This window comes from Pan paniscus, chromosome 2 (genome assembly GCF_029289425.2).
Source record: "Pan paniscus chromosome 2, NHGRI_mPanPan1-v2.0_pri, whole genome shotgun sequence".
Taxonomy (NCBI): Eukaryota; Metazoa; Chordata; class Mammalia; order Primates; family Hominidae; genus Pan; species Pan paniscus.
This window is the reverse complement of record NC_085926.1, coordinates 42,734,025-42,748,512: the sequence shown is the minus strand read 5'-3', so window position 1 is coordinate 42,748,512 and position 14,488 is coordinate 42,734,025. Positions and strand designations below refer to the sequence as shown.

General features: G+C 46.3%; 1 protein-coding gene across 2 annotated transcripts in view; it reads left to right on the top strand.

The window, feature by feature from the left end:
• The first annotated feature begins 11,338 nt into the window (after nt 1–11,338).
• CCDC13 (coiled-coil domain containing 13) overlaps nt 11,339–14,488 on the top strand; it is a 67,683-nt gene continuing 64,533 nt past the window's right edge. For both annotated transcript variants that reach the window (XM_063602271.1, XM_055109726.1), the window contains exon 1: nt 11,339–11,456. The gene's annotated coding sequence lies outside the window, so the exon portion shown is untranslated. The remainder of the gene's footprint in view (nt 11,457–14,488) is intronic.

The window sequence follows — 14,488 nt, the reverse complement described above, 5'->3', positions numbered from 1 at the left end:
GTCATGTGACATTTTTCTTACATAAGTGATTTGATTTTTTGCTTGGCTGCTCAAATTATTCCTTTATCAAGTCCAATAACTCTAACAGGTCTTGGTATTGACCTTTCTGGGTCAGTTTTCACTACATTTTCAGAAAATTTTCATTCTAATAGATGAATACTCTTGGTTTTGTTTAAATAACTAATTTGAGAGTCATTGATCTAGACAAATGGCAGAGGATGGGGGAGAAGAACAAGTGAAGGGTTAAGATGTTAATGAGTGTTCATGAGAAATTTGTGGGATTGCATGTCTGAAAAGAATGGTAAATGGTACATTAGGTGGTTCAAGTGGATGTGATACTATTTTTTATTGAATGAGAGCTGGGTTCTTGGTTCTGCCACTCCTAACCAAGCAGCCATGGTTTCTTATCTATAAAATGGGGACAGTATCAGTGGCGTCGGGTTGTTGGGATTAAATACAATACTGACTATAAAGGGCTTACTTAGCATAGCACCCAGTGCATTAGTAAGCTCAATAAATGGTTGCTGTTTCCATTATTACTGTGTTAACTATGGGAATGCAGTAGCACAGGAGACACATGAGCCTTGCTTTCAGAATTTATAGTCTAGCAGGGAAGGCTGGCATTAAATAAGTGATTACAATTGTAGGGGCCAAGGGAAAACTTTACCTTCACCCTCTGAAGGTTTACTGAAAAATCAACTGACAAAAGGCAGATTATTAGGAGAAAAAACATGCAATTATTTTAATGTGTATATCACAGGGGAATGGCATAATGATTACTCAGTAACCCAATAGGGTACAGATGTTTATATATCCTTCTTCATAGGGGAAGGGGAGATGGAGGAAATGTGGCAATTTGAGGGATAATGAGTTATTTTTAGGGGGATTCAGTGGACTTAAAGAACATACGATGGCCTAAGACAAAGTCTGGCCTACAGGGCAGATAATAGTTTGTGACAAGTCTGTCCAGATATGTTGACAGATTTGTCTCTCTTCCTGCAATATGAATTAAACTAATGAAAACTCCGTGCCGGTGCAGTGGCTCACACCTGTAATCCCAGCACTTCGGGAGGCCGAGGCAGGCGGATCACTTGAGGTCAGGAGTTTGAGACCAGCCTGGCCAACATGGTGAAACCCCCTCTCTACTAAAAAAAATACAAAAATTAGCTGGGCATGGTGGCATGCACCTGTAGTCCCAGCTACTCATGAGGCTGAGGTGGGAGAATTGCTTGAACCTAGGAGATCACGCCACTGCACTCCAGTTTGAGCAACAGAGTGAGACTCCATCTCAAAAAAAAAAAAAAAAAAAAAAAACGGAAAGGACCAGGAGTAATTTCCCCCCCCGCCTTTGGCAGGTCTAGACTTTAAGCAGATAAGGAAACTTCACAGAACAGCTTCATGGCGGGGAGGGGGTAGGAGGTCAGAGAGACCTTGAGGCTGCATCTTCAGTCCAGCATGTCAAAGCATCGTATTTTGGGGTATTTGTTTCTGAGTCCCAACACAATAAAGGATGATAATTATTAGGTAGAGGATGCAACAGGAACATCCGGCTGGGGGAACCTAACCCAGGGTTGGGGTTGGAGAAGTTCTCCCTGAGGAAACAATGTTCTACTTTACGGAGATAGTATGTTGATTTTTCATTGAGAGTTAGAGTCCATGGGTTAATGTTGGATATTATTGGAGTGTTGGTGTGTGTGATTGCTTCCATGCCTCTCCTCCAGTTGTCTGAGGGCATGATGGCCTTTCTCATCCAAAGCACGTGGCACACATAAGTGTTCAGCATTTGTTGAATTAATTAGAATTAAAAGGTTTGGGGCTTCTACATTCAGAATCCTACTGTCCGTAGAAGGTATGTATTTCTAGTTACTGAACAACAGTGACATCTGGTGGTAAGAGTTGGAATTTGACTCCACACTTAAAAGCCCCCTAAATACACTCGACTTCTGAATCACAGACAGATTTTTGGAGTGGAAGGAGTATTGGTCATGTAGGCCATGTCTCTTGCCTCAGAGATGAGGAACTGCTGCTCAGTTTCAGGGACTTGAAATTTAGGTTGTATCCCCATGTACATCTATAGTTTTATCACATCATAACTACCAGACCAGAACAACACTGAATGAACATAAAGTATTTTAAAGTTCTCATGTCAGAGTGGAACTGCCAAATATTATTTATACACTTGGTCCCATTTGAAAGCTGTTTGAATAGAATAGGAAAATTTGAGAGAGGCAGCTGGGACATGCACCCTGACTGGTTTGCTACTTTTATCAGTGAATGATTTACCTGATATGAGTTCATGGAAGAACTAACACTGCTCATACAATCTAGTTTCCTTGCCTACTTCCCCATTAGTCACTGAACGAAGCAAAAGAAAGAATTTGTTTGTAGCAAGACAAAAGTTAGAAAAATTTCCCCCTGAATTCAGCAGTAATAAGTGAGTCTACGGTGGAGGCCGGTGTCCAGTTGATCCCCTCAGAGGAACCTAAGAACAGGTCCTTGCAGTAGTATTCTGAGCTTCTTACAACGTTGGTGTTAGGTCTTTTCCTATCCTGAATGCAACTCTGAAGTGTTAGGACTGACTAAAATTTTGCCATCACATCTTTGAGTTATGGTCCTTACCTAATCTCACCTTGTCTACAACCCTATCTGTTGTCTTCCCCACAGTGCCTCTTCCTAGCTCACTCATTTCTGTCAATGATAACCCCATCTCCCGCTGTCATCCCCTGAGCTCAAACCTCCTGGGCTCAAGTGATCTTCCCACCACAGCTCCCCAGGTAGTTGGACTACGGGCATGGGCCGCCACACCCAGCTGATACTTGTATTTTTTGTAGAGATGGGATTTCACCATGTTGGTCAGGCTGGTCTCAACCTCCTGAGCCCAAGTGATCTGCCTGCCTCAGCCTCCCAAAGTGCTGGGGTTACAGGCATGAGCCACTGTGCCTGGCTTATATATATGTATTTTTTAATTGAGACTGGGTCTTGCTCTGTCGCCCAGGCTGGAGTGCAGTGGCATGATCATAACTCACTGCAGCTCTGTCTCCTGAGCTCAAGCAATTCTGCCTCAGCCTCCTGAGTAGCTGGAACTATAGGTGCACACCACCACACCTAGCTAATTGTTTCAGCCTTTATAGAAAGGAAGCTGAAGAGATTCCCACATACAAATGGTCTTTACTGTGGAAGTGGTAAATTAGATACTATTAAGTGCACAAGGCATTGGGGACCTAGTTAATGAGAGAAATGAATAATTACTAGGATCAGGTGACTCACCCAAATGTTTTGAAAGACTATGATGTGAGCCAAGAATGGAATTGAGAAATTTGAGGATAAAATAAATATATTAGCAACCTTGTGCTGAAGGCTTGGTGGAGAGCCAGGGTAGATCTCATCTATCAGAGAGGTCCCTTGGAGCTAAGGATTGACGAATCTTGGCAGAACATTGAGTTTTCTAATAAAGTCAACATATGATGAGTGGGACCACATCTATACAAACACATCTTAGACAAAATAGTTCCGTGGATAAAATAAGATTGACTGTAGCCAAATGGTGTTAAGCTAAACACAAAATGTGCTGGAGGACTCTGGGAGGCTAGTAGCTACCAAAGCCCAAATCCATGGCAAGTTGTACAGGCAGAACTTCCAGCACAAAGGGGCTTGAACCTGGAGAAAATGAACAATTTTTATCTATGTAGGGCTCCTGATTGTGAAGTGGAATAATTTAATAAGGCTTAACCCTGGGCCAAAAATATCCTCTAGGCAGTTTGTTTCTGTTTGTTCTGAATCCATGCTCACAATATCTTTCTGATGACTCTTTTGGCTTTGTGGGTGCCTGATGCTGGGAAGGGAGAGTCTCTGGACATGGGTCACAACCCACAGATATAAACGAGAGACTTAGTGTTCCTGGTTTGTATGTCAGTTACACGTGACTGGTGTAAGTCTAGCCCCAAGAGATACTCATGGTATAATGACCAAATTGGATTTGGGGCCTGCAAAGCTGAGGTCTAGAATGAGAGCTGTGAAATGGAGAGAGCCAAATGAGGCCTTGGTTTTAAGCTGTAGCAGAACTTACTTCCATTACCAGGCAAAACAGCTAAATCTGTAGTAATTAATATATGTGACTACTAAAATAATAAAGATAACTGAAGAGAATTTCACATTTTACAAAGCACTTTCATGACCTATTTGATTATCATGATAATAAAGGTACTATTACTGTTTTAAGAAGAAAGTTGAGGTTTGTGACTTGACTAATGAAGTCAAAACTCAGGTATTCCCACTTCTGACTTTGTTCATTTTTGTTTCTCATAGTAAGAGTAGGGCCACTGTTTATGTTATGTTTACTTATTGGTGGGAGAGAGAATTTCAGTGATGGGAAATATATTTGGTGACTATTATCATTAAGATAAATAAGCATGGGTAAAAGTCCCACTTTAAAGTTGGAACTACATGGAACTGTGGGGAGAACCTAATTTAGGGATTAGGAAAAAAAGCCATTACACCCACACAAGTATGCACAGCTGATTTTTAAAACCTTTATTGTGGTAAATATACATATAAAAATTACCATTTTAACCATTTTTAAGTGTACAATACAGTGGAACTAAGTATATTCAAAATGCTATGTAACCATCACCACCATCCACCTCTAAAGTCTTTTCATCAGCCCAAACAGAAACTCCATGCCCTTTAAGAATAACTTCTGGTTGGATGTGGTGGCTCACACCTATAATCCTAGCACTTTGGGAGGTCAAGGCAGATCGCTTGAGCCCAGGAGTTCGAGATCAACCTGGGCAACATGGCGAAACACCATCTCTACAAAAAATACAAAAATTAGCTCGGTGTGGTGGTGCGAGCCTGTGGTCCCAACTACTTGGGATGCTAAGGTGGGAAGATAACCCGAGCCCAGGTGGTCGAGGCTGTAGTGAGCTGTCATTGCGCGACTGCATTCCAGCCTGGGCGATAGAGCGAGACCCTGTCTCAAAAACAAACAAAAACCCCCAAACCTCTCTACTTGCCCCGTTCTTCCACTCCCTAGCATCCTCTATTCTACTTTCTGTCTCTATGAATTTGTTCATTCTAGGTACCTAATATACATGGAATCGTACAATATTTGCCATTTTGTGTCTGGCTTATTTCACTTAGCATAATGTTTTCAAGGTTCATCCAGAGTTCAGAATTTCATTCTTTTCTAAGGCTGAATATTCTGTGGAGTATATATACCACCTTTTGTTTACTCATTCATCTGTTGAAGGTTGCTTGGGTTGTTTCTACCTTCTGGCTATCGTGAATAATGCTGCTATGAACACTGGCATACAATTACCTGTTTGAGTCCCTTCTTTATTTTTTATTATTACTTTTTTTGTAGAGACAAGGTCTCACTATGTTGACCAGGCTGGTCTCGAGTTCCTGGCCTCAAGCAGTCCTCTACCTCAGCCTCCCAAAGGGCTGGGATTACAGGCATGAGCCACTGTGTCTGGCCAAGTCCCTTCTTTCAAATCTTTCGGGCATATATTTAGAAGTGGAATTGTAAATCATATGGTAATTCAATGTTTAACTTTTTGAGGAACCACCAAACTGTTTTCTACAGTGGATATACCATTTTACATTCCCACTAGCTATACATAAGGGTTCCAAATTCTTCACATCCTGGCAAACACTTGTTATTTTCCATTTTTTGTTTAATATCCATCCTAATGGGTGTGAAATGGTATCTCGTGGTTTTGGTTTGCATTTCTCTAATGATTAGTGATGTTGGGCATGTTTTCATGTGCTTATTTGCCATTTGTATATCTTCTTTGGATTAATGTCTATTGAAGTCCTTTGCCCATTTTTGAATTGGGTTTTGTTGTTGAGATAGCTAACCTGATTTTTGACAAAGGTGCAAAAGCAATTCAATGGAGGAAGCATAGCTTTCCAACAAATGGTGCTGGACCAACTGGACACCATAGGCAAAAAAGCAAAAAAGAACCTTGATCTAAATTTCATACCTTTATATAAAAATTACATCAAAATAAATCATGGGCATAAAACTCTAACGCTTTTATAAAAATGGGGGGAAATCTTTGGGACCCAGGGCTAGGCAAAGAGTTCTTTCTTAGACTTGAAATCAAAAGCACAATCCATAAAAGAAGGAATTGATAAATTGGACCTTGTCAAAATCAAAGCCTTTTGTTCTGTGAAAGCCCAAGTGAAGAGGATTAAAAGATGAACTACAGATTCGGAGAAAGTATTTGCAAACTACGTATCCAACAACGGACTAGTATATAGAATATATAAAGAATTCTCAAAACTCGACAGTTAGAAATTGGGCAAAAGACATGAACAGACACTTCACCAAAGAAAATATACAGATGACAAATAAGCACATGAAAAAGATGTTCAATATCATTATCCGTCACGTACATTAGAACCACAATGATATCACTACACACCTATTAAAATGACTAAAATAAAAATAGTGACATCAAGTGCTGGCAAGGATGTGAAGAAACTGTGTCACTTAAACATTTCTGGTAAGAATGTAAAGTGGAACAGTCACTCTGGAAAACAGGTTTGGCAATTTCTTCTAAAACTAGATATGCAGTTACCATACTACACAGCAATTGCACTCTTGGGCATTTATTCCATAGGAATGAAAACTTATGTTCACACAAAAACCTATACATGAATGTTTATAGCAGCTGAATCATAATTGCTCCTAACTGGAAACAACCCAGATGTCTTTCAGTGGGTAAATGGTTAAACAAACTGGTACATTCATACTAGAACTACTCAGCAATAAAAAGGAATGGATTATTGATACACACAACAACTTGGATGAATCTCCAAGGAATTGTTCTGAGTAAAAAAAAAAAAAAAAAAAACCATCCTAAAAAGTGTACATGCTGAGTTATTTCATTTATATAACATTTTTGAAATGACAAAATTTTAGAAATGGAGGACAGACTGGTGGTTGTAAAGGGTTAGGGACTAGGGCAGGAGGAGGAAGGGAAGTGTACATAGTCATAAAATCACAACAGAGAGATCCTTGTGATAGTAAGTATTTGGTATCTTTTTTTTTTTTTTTGAGACAGAGTCTCACTCTTGTCGCCCAGGCTGGAGTGTAATGGCGCGATCTCAGCTCACTGCAACCTCCACTTCCTGAGTTCAAGCGATTCTCATGCCTCAGCCTCCCAAGTAGCTGGGATTACAGGCAAGCACCACTATGCCTGGCTAATTTTTGTTATTTTTAGTAGATATAGGATTTTGCCATGTTGACCAGGCTGGTCTTGAACTCCTGGCCTCAAGTGATCTGCCTGCCTCAGCATCCCAAAATGCTGGGATTATAGGCGTGCATGAGTCACCATGCCCGGCCAGTATTTGATATCTTGATGGTCATGGATACACAAACTGACACGTGATAAATCAAAAGAAAAGGACAGTTAAATTGGAGAAATCTAAGAGGAGTAGGTTGTATCGATGTCAATATCCTGGTTGTAATATTATACTAAAGTTCTGCAAAATATCATTGTGGAGAACTGGAAAAGTATACAGGGGATCTCTATTATTTTTTACAACTGCATGTGATTCTATAAAAATCTCAATATAATTTCAAATTAAAAAGCAAAAAACAAAGGGCAGTGTCCTACAGATACTTCTGGCTAGAGAAACAAAGTGGGCTGGAATTAACAAACATCTGTATACTGTACATGAGGAAATACTGGTGACCCAGATTGGATTCGCCAGCTTCTTGGATGATAAAATGTCAAGCTTATAAACTAAAGAAAATTCTCAAAAGAATTTTGGGCAGAAAAAAAAAATGGCATGAGAGCCTTAGTGGTGACCGTGGAAAAGTAACAAACCTAGAGGAAAATCATCCCTGCTTTTTAAAAAATGGGTTACTGCAAAAATGATATCCTCGTCAAAAATAATCCTTGGATTGCTGGAGCAAATGTTACCCCTTTCCCAAACTTTCTAATACACACATTCTAGAATGTCGGTTCTGAAATTCTCTTGCATCCTTAATTTTCTCACAGCATGTTCTTATTTTAATGAAAACCTGGCTTTCTGCTAGGATCCATGCTTTCCAGAAGCCCTCTAAGTAGACCTGGCTATTCCTTTTCCTATGCCACATAGTCCCATCGTGGTCATGAGGCAAACGAATGATACTCCCCACTACACACACCATATAAAAAAAACCCTAATCCTTTGAGGCCCACATCTACCTGAATCCTACTCTTTATCCTGTCTCTCTTTGCTGCCACCTGTATATTATACGTCTCCCACCCTCAGCTCACCAGGCAGCAATTGGAGACCAACGGGAAAGATCCATTTTTCCTTTATCAGGAAACTTTGGGTTTATACCTGCAGTGCTGATGGCAGTCTAGTGCCGTATCTTATGTATGCATGTCTATGGGATGGGTATTCATTCACCTTATGAGGAAAGAAAATAGAAAAACAACTGCCAAGGTTTTCAAATTATGAAGGCCTGGATAAATATTTGGGCAGGAGCTGTGGCTCACGCCTGTAATCCCGGCACTTTGGGAGGCCAAGGTGGGCGGATCACCTGAGGTCAGGAGTTCAAGACCAGCCTGGTCAACATGGTGAAACCCCGTCTCCACTAAAAATAAAAAAATTAGCCAGGTGTGGTGGCGGGTGCCTGTAATCCCAGCTACTCAGGAGGCTGAGGCAGGAGAATCGCTTGAACCTGGGAAATGGAGGTTGCAATGAGCTGAGATCGCACCACTGCACTCCAGCCTGGGCGACACAGCGAGACTCTATCATAGATAGATAGATAGATTAGATAGATAGATAGATAGATACATACATACATAGAAATCTCCCTTGAATCATCTTTTTTTTTTTTTTTTTCTTTTTTATTGATCATTCTTGGGTGTTTCTCGCAGAGGGGGATTTGGCAGGGTCACAGGACAATAGTGGAGGGAAGGTCAGCAGATAAACAAGTGAACAAAGGTCTCTGGTTTTCCTAGGCAGAGGACCCTGCGGCCTTCCGCAGTGTTTGTGTCCCTGGGTACTTGAGATTAAGGAGTGGTGATGACTCTTAACGAACATGCTGCCTTCAAGCATCTGTTTAACAAAGCACATCTTGCACCGCCCTTAATCCATTCAACCCTGAGTGGATACAGCACATGTTTCAGAGAGCACAGGGTTGGGGGTAAGGTCACAGATCAACAGGATCCCAAGGCAGAAGAATTTTTCTTAGTACAGAACAAAATGAAAAGTCTCCCATGTCTACCTCTTTCTACACAGACACAGCAACCATCCGATTTCTCAATCTTTTCCCCACCTTTCCCCCCTTTCTATTCCACAAAACCGCCATTGTCTTCATGGCCCGTTCTCAATGAGCTGTTGAGTACACCTCCCAGATGGGGTGGTGGCCGGGCAGAGAAGCTCCTCACTTCCCAGTAGGGGCGGCCGGGCAGAAGCGCCCCTCACCTCCCGGACGGGGCGGCTGGCCGGGCAGTGGGCTGACCCCCCCCACCTCCCTCCCGGATGGGGTGGCTGGCCGGGCGGGGGGCTGACCCCCCACCTCCCTCCCGGACAGGGCGGCTGGCCGGGCAGAGGGGCTCCTCACTTCCCGGTAGGGGCGGCCGGGCAGAGGCGCCCCTCACCTCCCGGACAGGGCGGCTGGCCGGGCGGGGGGCTGACCCCCCACCTCCCTCCCGGACGGGGCGGCTGGCCCGGCGGGGGGCTGACCCCCCCACCTCCCTCCCGGAGGGGGCGGCTGGCCGGGCAGAGGGGCTCCTCACTTCCCAGAAGGGGCGGCCGGGCAGAGGCGCCCCTCACCTCCCGGATGGGGCGGCTGGCCAGGCGGGGGGCTAACCCCCCCACCTCCCTCCCGGACGGGGCGGCTGGCCGGGCCGGGGGCTGACCCCCCCACCTCCCTCCCAGACAGAGCGGCTGGCCGGGCCGGGGGCTGACCCCCCCACCTCCCTCCCAGACAGAGCGGCTGGCCGGGCAGAGGGGCTCCTCACTTCCCAGTAGGGGCGGCCGGGCAGAGGCGCCCCCCCCCACCTCCTGGACAGGGCGGCTGGCCGGGCAGGGGGCTGATCCCCCCACCTCCCTCCCGGACGGGGCGGCTGGCCGGGCGGGGGGCTGATCCCCCCACCTCCCTCCCGGACGGGGCGGCTGGCCGGGCGGGGGGCTGATCCCCCCACCTCCCTCCCGGACGGGGCGGCTGGCCGGGCGGGGGGCTGACCCCCGCACCTCCCTCCCGGACGGGGCAGCTGGCCGGGAGGGGGGCTGACCCCCCCACCTCCCTCCCGGACGGGGCGGCTGGCCAGGCAGAGGGGCTCCTCACTTCCCAGTAGGGGCGGCCGGGCAGAGGCACCCCTCGCCTCCCGGACGGGGCGGCTGGCCAGGCGGGGGGCTGACCCCCCCACCTCCCTCCCGGACGAGGCGGCTGGCCGGGCAGAGGGGCTCCTCACTTCCCGGTAGGGGCGGCCGGGCAGAGGTGCCCCTCACCTCCCGGACGGGGCGGCTGGCCGGGCGGGGGGCTGACCCCCCCCACCTCCCTCCCAGACGAGGAGGGAGGACGCTCCTCACTTCTCAGACGGGGTGGCTGCCGGGCGGAGGGGCTCCTCACTTCACAGACGGGGCGGTTGCCAGGCAGAGGGTCTCCTCACTTCTCAGACAGGGCGGCCGGGCAGAGACACTCCTCACATCCCGGACTGGGCGGCAGGGCAGAGGTGCTCCCCACATCTCAGACGATGGGCGGCCGGGCAGAGACGCTCCTCACTTCCCAGATGTGATGGGAAATTTGCCTCCCACCCCCATATTGCCTTGAAATATAGTAGTGTCTTACATTGGAAGGTGCCATTTAAAAAAAAAAAACAAGTATTTTCCTTTATGAAAATAAACGATGTTCATTATTTTAAAAATCCTCTAAAGTGTAAAAATAAAAACACAGCACTGCTATTCCACCACCCAAATATAACCACTTTTAATATTTCTATTTCGGTCTTGTTTTAGTGCCTAGTTTGAAATAAACACAACTTTATTTATTTAGCATTGCTATATTGCGTCCTGCTTCCTTCACTCACCATCATAACATGGCCTTTCCCCACACTGTTTTACATTTTTCAAATATATCTGAATGGCTACTTTAAATTTCATGGTGAGATCGTTTGCTTTTTAACTCCCCAACAGGAGAGCGGAATGGGCATCTCTGTGCAGAACGTTTGGTCCACAAAACTTTTTAAAAAATATACTCCAGAAGATTTAAACTCTCCAGCGCACTCGAGATCGTGCCCGCTTGGATCCAGCCCAGCGCGCCATCAGCGCCTCTGTCACTTTCAGAACTCTTGGCGCCCCCTCGGCCCCCGTAGAGTAGCGTTGAAAACGCGCAAGTGACGTCGCTTGTTTCCCTGGTGACGGTTGCCAGGGCAGCGCGTGTCGGCGTCCGGAGGAGGTGACCTAGCCGCCGCGGTCCTAGAAGGGAGAAGTGGAGAAAGACCGCTGTAAGTGCCGGGGAGAGCGGAAGGGCCCGGGCCGGAGCTGGGAAAGCCCGCAGCTGCCGGGGGCGCGGAACCGAGCCCGAGCGCAACCCCAGCCCGAGCGCGCTGCCACTGGCCGGGCGCTCACCGCGTGCTGGGCGCCCAGCGAGGACTCTTCCCCTTCGTCCTTTGAATCTTCACACACAGCCCTCTTCTAACCCAGGCAGACGCTTATTTTCCATGCAGTACATGGGTTAATGAGGCGCAGAGGGTGGGTCGCCTGCCCCAAAGTCATAGCGTAGATGGCACAGTCAGAACTCGAACTCAGGTCCGCCTGACAAGCGCTGTTTGCTGGGCCTCTGCCACTGGGCCCTCTCGCACCGCACTGAAAGATGCGACCCGACGGCGTGCACTTCCGCATCTCCCAGTTCCCCTTCCAGGCCCAGCCCCCACAGGACTGGGGACTCGCAAGAGGGAGTTCCCCTCCAAGCCCGGAGTCCAGCCCTGAGAACCAGAGCATCACCCCGCTCCCATCCCAAACCCATCCCTACGAAGATGCTAGCAGTGCACAGGGCGCCAAACTAGGCATCCGTGGGCGGCCTCCCCACACCTCCAGGCCCCTAGACTGTTGTTGAGAATACTCGAAAAGAACACAGTAAAAGAAAAGAAGAAAGAGAAGGAGAGGGGAAGAGAAAAACAATAAAAAAAGTGGCAGGCCGATGGGGCAAGGGGTCTCAGTCCTTCCTCACTGGTCCCTGTCACCTATGGTCCCATATCCTGTGGGATCTTGCTTCCTCATAGGACTCCAGAGTGCATGCCACTCTTCCTACTCCCTGGCTCTAAGTCCTACCTGAGCCAAGAGTTCTTTCCATGCAGCTGTAGCCTTTATTTTTTTTTATTATTATTACTTTTTTTTTTTTTTTTTGACGGAGTCTCGCTCTATCGCCCAGGCTGGAGTGCAGTAGCGCGATCTCGGCTCATTGCAACCTCTGCCTCCCAGGTTCAAGCGATTCTCCTGCCTCGGGCTCGAGTAGCTGGGATTACAGGCGCCCGCCACCATGCCTGGCTAATTTTGGTATTTTTAGTAGAGATGGGGTTTCACCATGTTGGCCAGGCTGGTCTCAAACTCCTGACCTCAGGTGCCTCAGGTGATCCGCCCACCTCAGCCTCCCAAAGTCTTGGGATTACAGGCGTGAGCCACCACGCCCGGCTTAGCCTTTACTTTTAAAAGAAAATAGACTTAAAGCAGATTTTTAGAAGCATTAAGCAAAAAACAGTTCCTTTATACATTCCGTATTCCCATTTCCTTTGTTGTTAACATCTTACACATTGCATTGGTGTGGTACATTTGTTATCATTGATACAACTATATTGGTATGTTATTACTAACTAAAGTCCATAGTTTACATTAGAGTTCATCTGTTGTTGTTGTTGCTGCTGCTGCTGTTTTGAGACAGGGTCTCACTTTGTCACCCAGGCTGGAGTGCGGTGGCATGATCATGGCTCACAGTAGCCTCCAACCCCTGGGCTCAAGCAATCCTCCCACCTCAGCCTCCTGAGTAACTGGGAACACAGGCACATGCCACCATGCCCGGCTAATTTTTTTATTTTTTGTAGAGCTATGGTCTTGCTATGTTGCCCAAGCTGGTCTCAAACTCCTGGCCTCAAGTGGTCCTCCCACCTTGGCTTCGTAGAGTGTTGAGATTACAGGTGTGAGTCACCACACCTGGCCAGTGTTCATTGCTTAAGGTTGCACAGGTCTACAAGTTTTGCTAAATGTGTAATGCTGTGTATCCACCATTAAAGTATACAGAACAGTTTCACCTCCCCAAAAACCCCCTAGGCTTTACTGTTCATTCTTCCTTCCCGCCAACTCCTGGAAACCACTGATATTTTTCATTTAGAAGGGATTTACAATCACTGGTATCTTTTACTTCTCTGTAATTTTGCCTTTTCCAGAATATTATACAGTTTGCAATTATACAGCATGTAGCCTTTTCAGACCGGCTTCTTCACTTAACAATACACATTTAGGTTTCTTTCATGTCTTTTCGTGGCGTGATAGCTCATTTCTTTTCATCACTGAATAATATTCCCTGGTATGAGTGTACCAGGTTATCTACTCACCTATTGAAGTACATCTTGTTTTTTTCTCATTTTTGGTAATTATGAATAAAGTTACTGAGTCCGGAATTGTGGGTTCTTGGTCTCACTGACTTCAAGAACAAAGCCGCAGACCCTCGTGGTGGGTGTTATAGTTCTTAAAGGTGGCGTGTCTGGAGTTTGTTTCTTCCTTCTGATGTCAAGATGTGTTCAGAGTTTCTTCCTTTTGGTGGGTTCATGGTCTCGCTGGCTCAGGAGTGAAGCTGCAGACCTTCGCGGTGAGTGTTACAGCTCTTAGGGTGGCGCGTCTGGAGTTGTTCATTCCTCCTGGTGGGTTCATGGTCTCGCTGGCTTCAGGAGCGAAGCTGCAGACCTTCACGGTGAGTGTTACAGCTCATAAAAGCAGTGTGGACCCAAAGAGTGAGCAGTAGCAAGATTTAGTGCAAAGAGCGAAAGAACAAAGCTTCCACAGTGTGGAAAGGGACCCCAGCAGGTTGCCACTGCAGCCTGGGGCAGCCTGCTTTTATTATCTTATCTGGCCCCACCCACATCCTGCTGATTGGTCCATTTTACAGAGAGCCCATTGGTCTGTTTTACAGAGAGCTGATTGGTCCGTTTTGACAGGGTGCTGATTGGTGCATTTACAATCCCTGAGCTAGACACAAAAGTTTTCCACTTCCCCACTAGATCAACTAGATACAGAATGTCAATTGGTGCATTTACAAACCTTGAGCTAGATACAGAGTGCCGATTGGTGTATTCACAATCCCTTAGCTAGACATAAAGATTCTCAAAGTCCCCACCAGATTAGCTAGATACAGAGTGCCGATTGGTGCATTCACAAACCCTGAGCTAGACATAGGGTGCTGATTGGTGTGTTTACAAACCTTGAGCTAGATACAGAGTGCTGATTGGTGCACTCACAATCCCTTAGCTAGACACAAAGGTTCTCC